Raw genomic sequence first — 14,705 nt, forward strand, 5'->3', positions numbered from 1 at the left:
AGAAAAGATGAAGTAAGGCAGGCACACCTTTTTGTGGTCCTTGACGAAGAACAACAACACCTTCTGGGTGAAGTTGATGTAATCAGGAGAGCTTCCCTTTGGTCTCTGGTTGATGAAGTGCAGAAGAATCTTGTGCCTGATTCTCAAATCAGGGTGAAGCTCCTTGGTCTTGCAATCATTCTTTCCTGGCTTCCATGTAGAGTAGAGAGCCATGTTGACTTTCTCATTGGTGTTGGTTGAGACCTTTGATTATTGCAACTGAAACTTGTAGCCCTTGCTCGATTCTGGACCTAGAAGCCTTGCAATTGTTTTCTCAGTTATGATGATCCTTTTTCCCAGAATGAAGGATACCACTTGGTGCTCATTGCAATCTGCGTGTTTCCAGAATTCCTTCACAAGCTTATCATACACAGGACCACTGATCCTTTGAAAATACCTTTCCCAGCCTTGTGCTTGAATCTCAGGACGCAGGTCAAACCCATTTGCAGCAATGACATCAAAATCAAATCTCCATTCAGCAAGAACCTGGAGTTCTTCAGGAGCAAAGCAGCAGGTAACCACACATTGTCTCTGAGAAAGTGGGACAACATCTTCAGTGTCTTGCACTTCATGTTGAGAACTCTCAGTTGAACGAGGACGTAGAACAGGACCCACTTGCCCTGTTGGAAGACCCACCACCATTTTGGAAAAAACTCTTCCATCGACAAATTAGACTTGTCACCGGAGTCAGCTCTTTCTTGATTCACCATTGTTGAGGATGAAGGTTTGGGTAGAAGAGAAGAGGTTGAAAGCGAGAGAGAATTGAAGAAGATAAGGGTTTTGCAAAAGCAGGAGAGAGAAGGTAAAACCGAAAGTGATGGGAAACGTGTGTGCATAGTGGTTTTAGAAGGTAACCGTTGTTGATTAAAAAGCAAAGTAAAATCAACGGTTAAAAATTAAAGACATCATTACAAACAGTTAATACACATATCATACGGTGGAGAGAAGCACTTCTACTCACATTACAACAGATTGTCACCACGGGCACAAGGAACGATGTATCATAGCAACTGACACACGTTTACTGTCTCAGCTTCAGAGTAAGCACCAATGGGTACTAAACCTCTGATAGAGTTACCTTCTGAACTAGACATCTTCTGATAGAGAAGCATCGTAGCCAGAGGTTCTGATCCATCTTCATGCTGGACAAAAGTCCATATTCGGATTTTTTAGAATGAAATTAAATCTATCCTCTGCTAAGGGCTTTGTAAAGATATCTGCCCATTGATGGTCAGTATCAACAAACTTCAGAAGAAGTACGCCCTTCTGAACATAATCTCTAATAAAATGATACTTTACCTCAATGTGTTTTGCCCTTGAGTGTAAGATAGGATTCTTACTCAGTGTTATCACAATAGATTGGGATGTTGCTCTCAAGGATTTGATAATCCTCTAGCTGATGTTTCATCCAGAGCATCTGAGTGCTGCAAATGGCTGCTGAGATATATTCTGCCTCTGCAGTGGATAGTGCAATGGTTGATTGTCTCTTGCTTGCCCATGAGACTAAGTTACTTCCCATGAATTGACAATTTCCATAAGTGTTTTTTCTCTCAGTTCTATCTCCAGCATAATCAGCATCATAGTAACCTGAAAGCTTATACTCTGATGTTTTCTTATATATCAAGCCAAGGTTAGTGGTACCTTTAAGATATCTCAAGATCCTCTTAAAAGCAGTTAAGTGGGTTTCCCTCGGATCTGATTGGAAACGAGCGCATAGATGAACACTAAACAGAATATCTAGCCTAGATGCAGTTAAGTATAGAAGTGATCCTATCATACCACGATAGAGCTTCTGAAAAACTTTACCACTTGCATCTTCTTTCTCCAGGATGCATGTAGGATGCGTTGGAGTCTTAGCAATTGTAGATTCTGTCATGTTGAACTTCTTCAGAAGTTCTTTAGTGTACTTGCTCTGATGGATGTACGTTCCTTTTGGTATTTGATCAATTTGTATACCTAGAAAGTACTTGAGTTCTTCCATCATACTCATTTCAAATTCAGTCTGCATCATCTTAGAAAACTCTTTGAACAGAGATGGATTAGCATATCCAAATATAATATCATCAACATAAATTCGCACAATTAAGATATCATCTTTGTAAGTTTTGCAAAAGAGAGTTGTATCTACTTTACCCCTTACAAACTTATTTTCCAGAATGAATGAGCTGAGTCTCTCATACCATGCTCTGGGAGCTTGCTTCAGACCATAGAGAGATTTCTTCAATTTAAAAACATGGTCAGGGTTCTTCTCATCTTCAAAACCTGGAGGTTGATGAACATAGACTTCCTCTGAGATGTAACCATTTAGGAAGGCACTCTTAACATCCATCTGATGAAGAATTATGTTGTGATTCACTGAGAATGAGATCAGTAGTCTGATAGCTTCCAGTCTTGCTACCGGAGCAAACGTTTCAGTATAGTCTATTCCTTCTTGCTGACTGTACCCTTGAGCAACTAGCCTTGCCTTGTTTCTGACTGCATCTCCTTTCTCATTCAGCTTGTTTCTGAAAACCCATTTGGTTCAAATCACGTGAACGCTTTGAGGTTTCTTCACTAGGCTCCAAACATCATTCTTGAAAAATTGATTCAGTTCTTCTTCCATAGCCAGAATCCAGTCCTTGTCTTGAAGAGCTTCATCAAATGACTTAGGTTCAATTAAGGACATCAATCCTTTCAGACTGAGCAGAATCTCTTCAGAGGGTCTGAAGGCTGATCTGGTTCTGACTGGTTCATCTTTGTTACCCAGAATCAATTTGATAGCTCATTTGCAAGTGTACAAAGTTGCCCGTAGTAATAAATTATCGATCCCTCGAAGATTGTGATTCAATACTAATTATATTAACTTCTAGTATTTAGATTATGAAAATAAAAACCAATTTTAAGGATTTTAAAGATTGTAACAATCACTCATAAAAAGTAAAAGCGAAAAATTAAATAGTTTATGAAATCAGATGAGAAAAATAGTACTTGGGTCTTGTTTTACCTATTCGGCTTATGCCTTCATTCTAACAATGTTCATATGAATTTAATAAACTCCTATACGGCGATTTAGCCTATGTTCGAAGATGTTGATAACTCACACGCCCTAGACTTTCAATTCAATTACTAAATCTGTTTTACGAGCACCTAGACCAGGGAATTGAAGATTAAGTTATATTTAAACTAGCCAACGCAATTAGGTTATACTCTTGAATCAAGCAGTAGGGAACGCCTAATCTAATTGTTTCCTTGTTTCTCTAATTCCTAATCAACTTCCGTTCTCATAAGAATCAGTAAATTACTCGCATGCATTCAAGTATAATCAAGATAAATTGAAACAACTACGTAGATTAATAAATAAAATTCATATGAAGCAAAGATTCGAATCAAAACATAATCCTAAAAATGTTCCACACCCAAGTACTGAAAGAAGTTTAGCCAAGCATGGCCATAACAAAAATTCAAGAGATAAGAAAAATATCACCTAAAGTCTCTAGGAGAAACCTTGAAAAAACTCTCAAAATCCTAAGTAGTTTGTGCTCAATTCCAATCACCAAAAGCCTCTCATAATACTTCTACCAAAATATATATATATATATATATATATATATCCTAGGGCTGAGCATGGGTCGGTTTCGGGCGGGCCCGGGTGAAAGATGTCGGGTTTGGGCGGATTTTAATCGAACATATTCAAGGCCGTCTCCGACCGAATCAGGGATCGGATAACTCGGGTGCGGGTTGAGTTGGTGGACGGGTCGGACGGGTCGGTTTTCACGGGTCAAGTGAACAAGGGAAGAGGAAGGAAAACAAGAAGAACCAACATGGAAGAGAAGAGGAGCAGTGGTGATCCGGCGACTATGCTTCGCCTCTTCAAGCCGCACCGGTGAGGAAAGTAGCGGAGGAGAGAGGAGGAGCAGCGGCGAGTCGCTTCGTCTCTTCAAGCCACACCGGCGATGAAAGCAACGACGGTGAGAGAAGGAGCAGCAACAGAGATGAAGAAAGGAGGAATGGATCTCAATAGCTTGCTTCTCCACTACCATGAATGGCTTCCAGTGGTGTTCGAAGCTTATAGCAGTTAGAGGAAAATGGTAGAATGACACAATGAATGACTTTCGACAGTTTTAGAACGTATGAGGGAAAATGGAAAGTAGAGAAAACTAGAAAAATAAAAGGCTTCTGATGTGGGGATGAAAAGATGATGAGAGATGCATGGGTGAAGGGAGAGAAGAAGAGACCTTTACTTTTTCTGAAACTGAAACGTGATGCAGTGGGTAACGTGTTTCCATCTACAACTTTTTAATTCTAAAAAAATAGAGACTTGACATTGACTTGAATTTTGATAAGACACAGCTTTGAAAAACTTGTACAATGCACAGAGCATTAAATACACGCAGCAGTGCTTTTTAAAATTCATACTATGTAGAATCGGTCGGGTGCGGGCACCGACGAAACAAAAATATTGAACCCGCACCCGCCCAAACAAAACCGTACCTACTCACATCTTTCACCCGCACAACCCATGACCCGTATTTATCCGCCCGAGAAGCTTTGTTTGGTACCGGGTTGGTCGGGTTATGGTCGGGTCTGGGTAAGATGCTCAGCCCTAATATATCCCTAATAGTACTGCTTTTTCCGTTCAAAATCACGTGGTCCAGGTTTGGGGAAAAGTCAAAATCTGTGCTACTCGCACCACAGTCTTACGGTGGGCCTGTGCCACCATCGCGCCACATGGCAGGGGACAAAGTAAAAGCCGTTTGATCTCCTGCGGGTGCACAATAGCTCCGTGGACCTGCAGCTCCGGATCAGATCTCTTTTCCTGATTTTCTTTTTTTCTTTTTATTCCGAAAATCCTAAATAAAATAAAATAAAAATCACAAAATAAACCAAAATAAAATACTAGGAAGATAATAACCCAAAAATAAACAACCTAAATCCTAACTAAATCTTTAATTTAAAAAATACTAATTAATGATAAGATAAAAACTACTAAAATCTATCAAATCATAATAAAAACTCCTAAAATCCTAAAATAATTAAAAATACGAAAATTACTTAAAAAATACCATAAAAGCTAATTAAAACTTAGAAAATAAATTATAAATAAAATAAAAGACCCACAAAAATACCCTTATATCCTCGGGTCAACACACTACTATACTCAACGACAGCTTGTCCTCAAGCGTAAACTCAATTAGCTTGCCCTCAAGCATAGAACTAATCACCCCTAACTCAGATGCCAAATTCTCAGTCTAAAAACCTAGGGTTCATCATAGTAGTTCATGCAAGTGCTAAGATAAGAAAGTGAATAAACTTCAGTAAGTGAGAATTACAAGCAGCAGGGAAACAAAGTCAAGAGTCCATACACAATTAAGCTCACACATCTCTCAGCTCATGAACAAACAAGTACAGTGCATCAAATCTGGCTATCTTTCAACTCAAAATCAAATAAGACAGCAAAGCAATTAGGAGAGACCTCATCAGGTTGAAACGTGGCCAAAGGTGCAATGTGGGTTTGGAATTGAAAGAATTGACAACTCAAAGGGCTACCCAATTTAGTTAAGTGATCATTCTTCATGAAGCACACAAAAGCAATAGATTAAACACATTTAGGCTCTCTCTCTTAATTCTTTTTTTTCTTTTTCTTCATTTCGAACAAAGTAATGAAGTGATTGGGGAATATAGAAAGTGGGATGACCACCCCCATAACCTTACTCACTTAGTTCATATTTTTTTCCTTTTCCTTTGTTCCGAGGCATATACCTCAAATGTTACATTTTTTCCTTTTCATTTTTTTTTTTGAGAGAAGAGAAGCCTACAATTTTCGAAGCTCTTGCCAATTTTCAAGTAACTAAGATCACTTAACAACCAAACAAATCACCAAAGCAAGGTACCAAATAAATAATCATTAAGGCTCAAAGGGGCCACTAAGGGAAATATGAAAGCAAATTCTGAAAGCCAACAAAAATTCCTATAAGTCTCTCTCTGAATCACAAAACTGCACATATTCAACCGAGATGCAAATCAAGACAGGTTCAAGCAGGTACAAGTATGTCAGAATATTCACTCAACACTCAGAAACAAAAGGGTAAGTGTACCCATTATCAGAACTCAAAACAGTGTTTCCAAGCAACTTAACTCAGGTTCCCAAAGTTACCCAACTCTCATTCTCTTAACACAAACAGTTTCCCACATGTGAATCACCCCAAATAACATATTTCAGCAATTTTCACAAACAAAACTAGCATCTAAATTCAGGGTGAAACCGCTTAAGATACGCAAGTAATATGGTGCACAACACAAGCATATAAGGGTAAACTGACTCTACAAAACACAACAACTACTACCACACAAGACTCAACTTGAATAAGAAAAAAAAAAGAAAATTAAAATAAATAAATAAAAAGATAAGGGAAATAACTCCCCTAATATGAGCTCTGAGGCTCATCATCATCATCCTCCTCTCCAGCCGCTCCGCTACTTTGAGCTTCAGAATCCCCCGTCAGCTCCAATGCTCATATCATCTCTATCCAAGCTCATCCTATAAAAACACCTTAAAACACAATCAAAGAGTGATATTAACCAAAAAAATAAAAAAGATGCAGAACCAAGTTCAAATTTCTTTGTGAGATTTCATCAACCACTTGGTGAGCATACATTTAAGCATACAATTTCAGCTCAAAATCTCCCCATAAATCTTAGCTGAACTCGAAACAAGTGAGTGGAGGACGAGAAGAATATATGAGAAAAAGAAACATACCTCGGTCGAGAGACACACGCACTGAGAAAGTAAAGAATTCAACAAAGGTGATTAAAGGGAGAAGAAAAATTTTAAAGGAGGAGAAGAAGAAGAAAACTGTGTGGGGAAAAATAGAGGAGTAGAAGAGCACGTTTTTGAAAACAAAACTGATTGAAGAAAGATAGTTTTTTTTATTAGGTGAAAAGATAAGTTTAAGATATAGTAATATTGTTTTTATTTTTGTTATAAAAACCAAATCTTCTATTATTTTAAGTAGTTTTTTTTTATCCTCGTGCCCACGTGTTTTTGTTTATTTTTTTTGTTTTAAAATATTTTTTTTTTGAAACAATCTTGGTGCTATAGCACCGTTTTTTATGCTGAAAAAATCAGAACTAATGCCTCCACCTCTGTCTCGCGCAACAGCGCGGAAAATACACTAAAACCGCGCCAAATTCAATGCTGAAAATTTTAGAAGTGTTTTTTCCTAGCCTTGACTCATGCTATGGCTTGGAAATAGCCTTGAAATGGCACCATTTCCATGCTGCAATTTCCAGAAGCAATGTTGCTCTTGCATTTGCACGGAATTAACACCAACTCATGCCGTTTTCCACGCAAAAAATTCCAGTGGCCGTGACTGACTGAATTTTCCTTTTTTTTTTTAATAAATAATACGAACACTATGAAACAGGAAACAAAAGCAGAAAAGTTATTAGAACTAAGAAAACAAGACGAAAATAAAACTTAAAACTAATAAAATGAAACTAAAACTATCACTTGGGTTGTCTCCCAAGAAGCGCAATTTTATAGTCTTTGCTAGACTCCCCTAGACTCAGAATGTCATCCAGGGTTTATCCCATAGTGCATTTCACTTTCGGGATCTTTCAGTTGAGTACACACCTTAATTAGATTTTTGCATGCAACCTCAAGAGCTAAAACACAATCATTAAGTTTAGAGTTAAGAGGGATAAAAGATTTTTCTTCTTTCTTACGCTTTGGCTTCCATTGGAAGCACCCACCTTTTACCTTCTCCTCCGTTTGCTTTGAGTTGATCTCCTCCTTCTGCTTGGAATCGATCTCCTCCTTCTGCTCAGAGTTGACAATCATGCTCATTGAGTAGACTTGTTCAGTTTGATTGATCTGTGTGTCCTCTTTTTTCTTCTTATTTGATGCTCCAGCTTTTTCTTTCAGGAAGAACTGCTTCAGCTTCTCATCACTCCACTCTTCCATCATTTTCACCAAAAATACATCATTCTTCTCAACTGGTTTTGGCTTCAGGTCAAATATGTTGAAACTGATCTTCTCATCAGCTACCCTTAAAGATATTTTTCCTTTCCCCACATTTATTTTCGCTTGTGAAGTGGCTAGGAACGGTCTTCCCAGAATCAATTGTATTTTAGAGTCCTCATCCATATCAATTATCACGAAGTCCACCGGGAACTCGAACTCTCCTACTCTTACTAGCACATCTTCAACAACTCCCCATGGAGCCACTATGGAGCGATCCGCTAATTGAAGCATCATCATTGTCGGCTTCAGTTCTCCAACATTAAGTCGCTCAAACATTGATAGGGGCATTAAGTTGACGCTTGACCCTAAATCACATAAGGCTCTCACTTACTTTGAAGCCCCAAAATTATAGGGTGAAACTACCTGGAACCTTTCGTTTGGGTGGAAGCTTCCTTTGTAGAATAGCGCTACACTCCTCAGTAAGCTCAACGAACTCATTCTCTTCACTCAACCTCCTTTTCTTTGAGAGTATCTCCTTCATGAATTTAGCATATTGAGGCATCTTTTCCAGAACTTCAGAGAATGGGAGCTCTACACACAACTTTTTGAACATAGATATAAACTTGGAGAATTGCTTCTCCAACCTCCTCTTTGCTATGTTAGTGGGGAAAGGGGAAAAAGGGACTTTTGTAAACTTTTTTCTAATTCTACTTTTCTCTTTTCCTCTTCTTTTTATTTATGTTTTTTTCTTATTTTCTCCTAAAGGTTCAATATCTCCTACAAACTCATCATTGACATTATTGTTTTCTACAATTTTCTGTTTAGGCTCACTCAAGGTAGCACCACTCCTAAGAGTTATGGCAGAGCAATTTTCTTTAGGATTAATGACAGTATCTGAAGGAAACATACCTGGGGGTCTTTCTGACATTTGCTTGGCCATCTGTCCCACCTGAGTCTCCAAATTTTTTATAGCAGCTTCACGATTTTTGAAACTAGTATCTGCTTTGTTAATGAAATTCTCCATCAATTCTTCTAAGCTCTTCTTCCCATTGCCACTGCCTTGATCCTGATTCCGTTGAGGTCCTGAATTCTGAGACTGGAATCTTTGATTTGAATATTGCCTCTGATTATTTCCTCCTTGATTAAAGTTGTTATGTTCCCTCGAGGAAAAATTAGGATGATTCCTCCACCCCGGATTGTAGGTGTTGGAATAAGGATTATTTTAGGAATTTCCCAAAGCCTTGACTTCCTCGTCAAAATCTGCACCGCAATCTTCACTGGCATGAGGACCACCGCATGTTCCACAATGGATACTATCCACATTAGATATCTTGGCTTCCTGGAACTGTCGTTGCATAGCTGTCATTTGTTGAGATAAATGCTTATTTGAAGCAACCATCCTATCATACGCTTCTATTTCCAGTACACCCCTTTTGTTTTGGCGGTCATTGGTAGAGTTCACTGCACTTTCAGCCATTTTATTGATTAAGTTCCAACCTGCTTGAGCTGAAAGAGCTTCGAATTCGCCACTAGCTGCTGCTTCCAAGTTTGATCTCGCAGAATCAGCCAAGCCGTCATAAAATCTCTCTACCTGTGCTCCCAAAGAAAGGTTGTGCTGAGGGCACTTCCTTAACAGTTTCTTGAACCGCTCTAGAGCTTCATGGAGATTCTCAGTATCTTCCTGTTTAAAAACCAGGATGTCGTTCTTCAGCTTCCTTAGCAAGGTACGAGGGAAAAACTTTTTAGTGAATTTCTTAGCTAAATCTTCCCAAGTTGTTATGCTGCCTTGAGGTTGGGAGTTGAGCCACTCCTCAGCTGTGTCCCTTAGTGAGAAAGGAAAGAGTTGCAAACGAACAAGCTCGGCATTGGGAAGACGTGCAGTACTGCAGTTTCTGATGAACCGCTCTAGGTGAGCATGGGCATCTTCAGTGGAAGATCCTCCATATTGATGTTGACTGATCAGGTTGATGAGTGCAGGTCTGAGTTCAAAGTTCTGAGCCTCGACATTCTGAGGAGCTATACTTCCTGGGTAATCATAACTCATGACAGGTTCATTCAGATCCCTAAGAGGGTGGTTGGCCTCCTCTAGCTCTCTTTCTTGCTGGATTCGGCGCACTGCTTCCTGCACCCGTTCCTCTTGAGTTCTTGCGAACTCCGCTCGAAGTCGCGCTTCCAATTCAGCATTCGTTTCAGCTGCCATTGCAGATGCAAGGGCTCTTCTTTGTTGTGCTAATCGGTAATGAAAGGTGCGGTCGATTTCTGGATCAAAAAGCAATGCCTCTAGATCAACTGTACCTCGCATACACTGAATACACTAATTAGAAGCACCCGTTCAATAAAGATGGAATAACAAAAAAATTAAAAGACAAAAAAAAAATCTAAACAAAAGAGATTAATTAAAACCAGTATTGGAAAGACAATCCCCGGCAACGGCGCCAAACTTGATAGCTCATTTACAAGTGTACAAAGTTGCCCGTAGTAATAAATTATCGATCCCTCGAAGATTGTGATTCAATACTAATTATATTAACTTCTAGTATTTAGATTATGAAAATAAAAATCAATTTTAAGGATTTTAAAGATTGTAACAATCACTCATAAAAAGTAAAAGCGAAAAATTAAATAGTTTATGAAATCAGATGAGAAAAATAGTACTTGGGTCTTGTTTCACCTATTCGGCTTATGCCTTCATTCTAACAATGTTCATATGAATTTAATAAACTCCTATACGGCGATTTAGCCTATGTTCGAAGATGTTGATAACTCACACGCCCTAGACTTTCAATTCAATTACTAAATCTGTTTTACGAGCACCTAGACCAGGGAATTGAAGATTAAGTTCTATTTAAACTAGCCAACGCAATTAGGTTATACTCTTGAATCAAGCAGTAGGGAACGCCTAATCTAATTGTTTCCTTGTTTCTCTAATTCCTAATCAACTTCCGTTCTCAGAAGAATCAGTAAATTACTCGCATGCATTCAAGTATAATCAAGATAAATTGAAACAACTACGTAGATTAATAAATAAAATTCATATGAAGCAAAGATTCGAATCAAAACATAATCCTAAAAATGTTCCACACCCAAGTACTGAAAGAAGTTTAGCCAAGCATGGCCATAACAAAAATTCAAGAGATAAGAAAAATATCACCTAAAGTCTCTAGGAAAAACCTTGAAAAAACTCTCAAAATCCTAAGTAGTTTGTGCTCAATTCCTATCACCAAAAGCCTCCCATAATACTTCTACCAAAATATATATATATATATATATATATATATATATATATATATATATATATATATATATATATATATATATCCCTAATAGTACTGCTTTTTCCGTTCAAAATCACGTGGTCCAGGTTTGGGGAAATGTCAAAATCCGTCCTTTACCAGTGCCACGTGTCATCCAGCAGTTGGCCTGTGCTTTAAAAGGGGCGGCATCCAGTGCTACTCGCACCACAGTCTTACGGTGGGCCTGTGCCACCATCGCGCCACATGGCAGGGGACAAAGTAACCGCCGTTTGATCTCCTGCGGGTGCACAATAGCTCCGTGGACCTGCAGCTCCGGATCAGATCTCTTTTCCTGATTTTCTTTTTTCTTTTTATTCCGAAAATCGTAAATAAAATAAAATAAAAATCACAAAATAAACCAAAATAAAATACTAGGTAGATAATAACCCAAAAATAAACAACCTAAATCATAACTAAATCTTTAATTTAAAAAATACTAATTAATGATAAGATAAAAACTACTAAAATCTATCAAATCATAATAAAAACTCCTAAAATCATAAATTAATTAAAAATACGAAAATTACTTAAAAATACCATAAAAGCTAATTAAAACTTAGAAAATAAATTATAAATAAAATAAAAGACCCACAAAAATACCCTTATATCCTCGGATCAACACAATTCCTTAGGATGAGACGCAGTAATTTCGCTCTTCTTCTGATGTTGTAAATCAAAGGGACCAGCTTCTTCTGGTTCATCTTTCTCTGGCTCAGCTTCCTCTGGAACTTTGCCTTTACCAGGAACATTTATACTCAAATCTACAAACTTTTCAACTAGCTTTGACTGATCAGAGTCAAGCTTATCATCAAATCTAACATGAACTGATTTTTCAATAGTTTTCGCATCAGTATTATAAAATATGAAACCTTTAGATCGATCAGAGTAACCAAGTAATAGACATTTAGAAGATTTAGCATCAAACTTATGCAATCTGTCCTTAGTGTTTAGAACATAGCAAACACAACCAAAAGGATGAAAATAAGAAATGTTGGGTTTTATATTTTTCCACAATTCATAAGGAGTCTTATTCATAATTGGTCTCAAAGAGATTCTGTTCTGAATGTAACATGTTGTGTTTACTGCCTCTGCCCAAAAGTGCTTTGCCATGCCAATTTCTTGGAGCATGGTTCTAGCCATCTCCTGAAGAGTTCTGTTCTTCCTCTCAACAACCCCATTTTGTTGAGGAGTTCTGGGACAAGAGAAATCATGTGCAATTCCATAGGAATCAAACATACTCTCAAAATTGTCATTCTCAAACTCTCCACCATGATTACTTCTGACACGCACAATCCTACAAGCCTTCTCGTTTTTCACTTGGGCAATGAAGGTAGAGAACACAAAATGGGACTCATCCTTGCGGGATAGAAATTTTACCCATGTCCAGCGGCTATAGTCGTCAACAATGACCATCTCATATCTTTTGCCACCTTTAGACTCAGTTTTCACTGGTCCAAACAGGTCAATATGCAGAAGTTCCAACGGCCTTGAGGTTGAGACAACATTCTTTGCCTTGAACGGGACTTTTGTGAATTTGCCTTTCTGACATGCTTCACAAAGAGCATCTGAAGAGAACTTCAGATCAGGTAAGCCCCTGACAAGGTTGAGCTTACTCAGCAGGGAAATCTTTCTCATACTGGCATGCCCTAACCGTCTATGCCATACCCATTGCTCCTCATTAACATAAAGAAGGCACTTCACATTCTGAGATTCCAACTCAGATAATCTGATCTTATAAATGTTGTTCTTCCTCTTGCTGTTAAACATAACAGAGCCATCGATTTGACTTACAGCCCTGCAAGACTTTTGATTGAAAATAACATCATAACCCTTGTCAGCTAATTGACTTATAGACAATAAGTTCTGAGTTAAGTCGTCTACCAATAAAACATTATCAAAGCATGGACTACTATCAACACAAATAGTACCAGTACCAACAATTTTACCCTTCTCGTTGCCACCAAAGCCAACTTCGCCTCCAGGCTTAAGTTTTAGCTCTTGGAACATACGCCTTTCTCCCGTCATGTGACGCGAGCATCCACTGTCCAGATACCATGATTGGTGTTTCAATGGAGCGATCAAGGATATATGCAACATAGATAATCTTATCCTTAGGTACCCACTTTCTGGGTCCTCTCTTGTTAGTTACCTCAGAGGTTCTGATCACCTTGGGTTTCTCAACATGACAGTGTAAAGGAATTTTAGCATGATATTTAGACATGGAGAAGGTTCCCTTTTTGAGAGGGGGGTCAGCAACTTTAACAGGTAATGATTCAGGTAATATAGTACCAGAGGGTACAAAATGTCCATACAAGAATTTAGCCTTAGGCATAGGAGGCTCATTTCTACTGGGTCTAGAATAGCCAATGCCATACATTCCATTTCTGCTTACGCCATAGATCATTGAAGCCATCAAGCTTCTGTTTACGCTTTTAACTAGGAATCTTTGAAAGGATTTTTCATATTTAGATTCATTCTTACTATCAGAGTCATCACAAGCAACCACTTCTTCTAACTTAGCAATCTGGTTCTTAAGCACAGAGTTGGAATTTACTAAAGCATGATTATTATTTTTCATTTCAGAAATAATTTTCTCATGTTCAGCAGAAGTCTTAGAAGTAGTAGAGAAATCCTTTTTCAACTTTTTATGCTTAGTCAATAAAGAGTTATACTTATCCATAATATCAGACAAAGCATGTTTTAGTTCAGAGGTTGAGAAAGAAGCGAATACCTCATTTTCATCATCTGAGTTAGGATCTTCCTCTGATGCTGATTCAGAGTTAGTTGCATCTTTTGACTCTGCTTCTTTGTCTTTGACAATAGCCATGAGTCCTTGAACTTCACCACCAGAGTCAACATCTTCTGACTCTGATTCATCAAAAGTCACCATCAGACTTTTCTTAGTTTTGAAGTGCTTCTTTGGCTTATTGTCCTTTTTCAGCTTTGGAGAATCACTCTTGTAGTTCCCTGATTCTTTGCATTCAAAACAAGTGACTTCCTTGACTAAGGACTTCTTCTGGCCAGATGAGGATTCAAACTTTCCTTTGGCCTTTCCAGAGCCTCTGTACTTGCTCTGCTTGTGCTTCCAGATGCGGTTGAGCCTTTTGGAGATCAGAGTTAGCTCATCTTCATCAGCATCTTCTTATACTTCTTCAGATTCTTCTACTTCAGCTTGGAGAGCTTTCGACTTCTCAGATTTGGATTTCAAAGCTATAGACTTCTTCCTCAGATCCTGCATTTCTAAGCGCTTGAGTTCATGACATTTCAGTATGCTGATGAGTTCTTCTAAACTCATATGCTCAACATCTCTTGTAAGCTCTATTGAAGTCACTAAAGGCATCCGAATTTCAGGAAGACTTCTAATAAACCTTATGACATGATCTTTTGTAGTGTAGCTTTTGTTGAGAGGTCTTATTCCAACTACAAGCAAC

The 14,705-nt window shown here is 38.2% G+C and overlaps 1 long non-coding RNA gene and 1 other non-coding gene across 2 annotated transcripts; one reads left to right on the plus strand and one right to left on the minus strand.

Moving 5' to 3' along the window:
* Window positions 1-3,387: 3,387 nt before the first annotated feature.
* Window positions 3,388-7,451, minus strand: LOC130726790 (uncharacterized). The gene is made up of 2 exons (XR_009014997.1): window positions 6,776-7,451; window positions 3,388-6,556 (listed from the first exon to the last, which is right to left on the minus strand). It is a non-coding gene; the product is annotated as an uncharacterized LOC130726790 (long non-coding RNA).
* Window positions 7,452-9,588: 2,137 nt separating this feature from the next.
* LOC130727082 (small nucleolar RNA R71) lies at window positions 9,589-9,695 on the plus strand. Its single transcript, XR_009015122.1, has one exon. It is a non-coding gene; the product is annotated as a small nucleolar RNA R71 (small nucleolar RNA).
* Window positions 9,696-14,705: the final 5,010 nt, after the last annotated feature.

This window comes from Lotus japonicus, chromosome 6 (assembly GCF_012489685.1).
Source record: "Lotus japonicus ecotype B-129 chromosome 6, LjGifu_v1.2".
NCBI classification, from domain to species: domain Eukaryota; kingdom Viridiplantae; phylum Streptophyta; class Magnoliopsida; order Fabales; family Fabaceae; genus Lotus; species Lotus japonicus.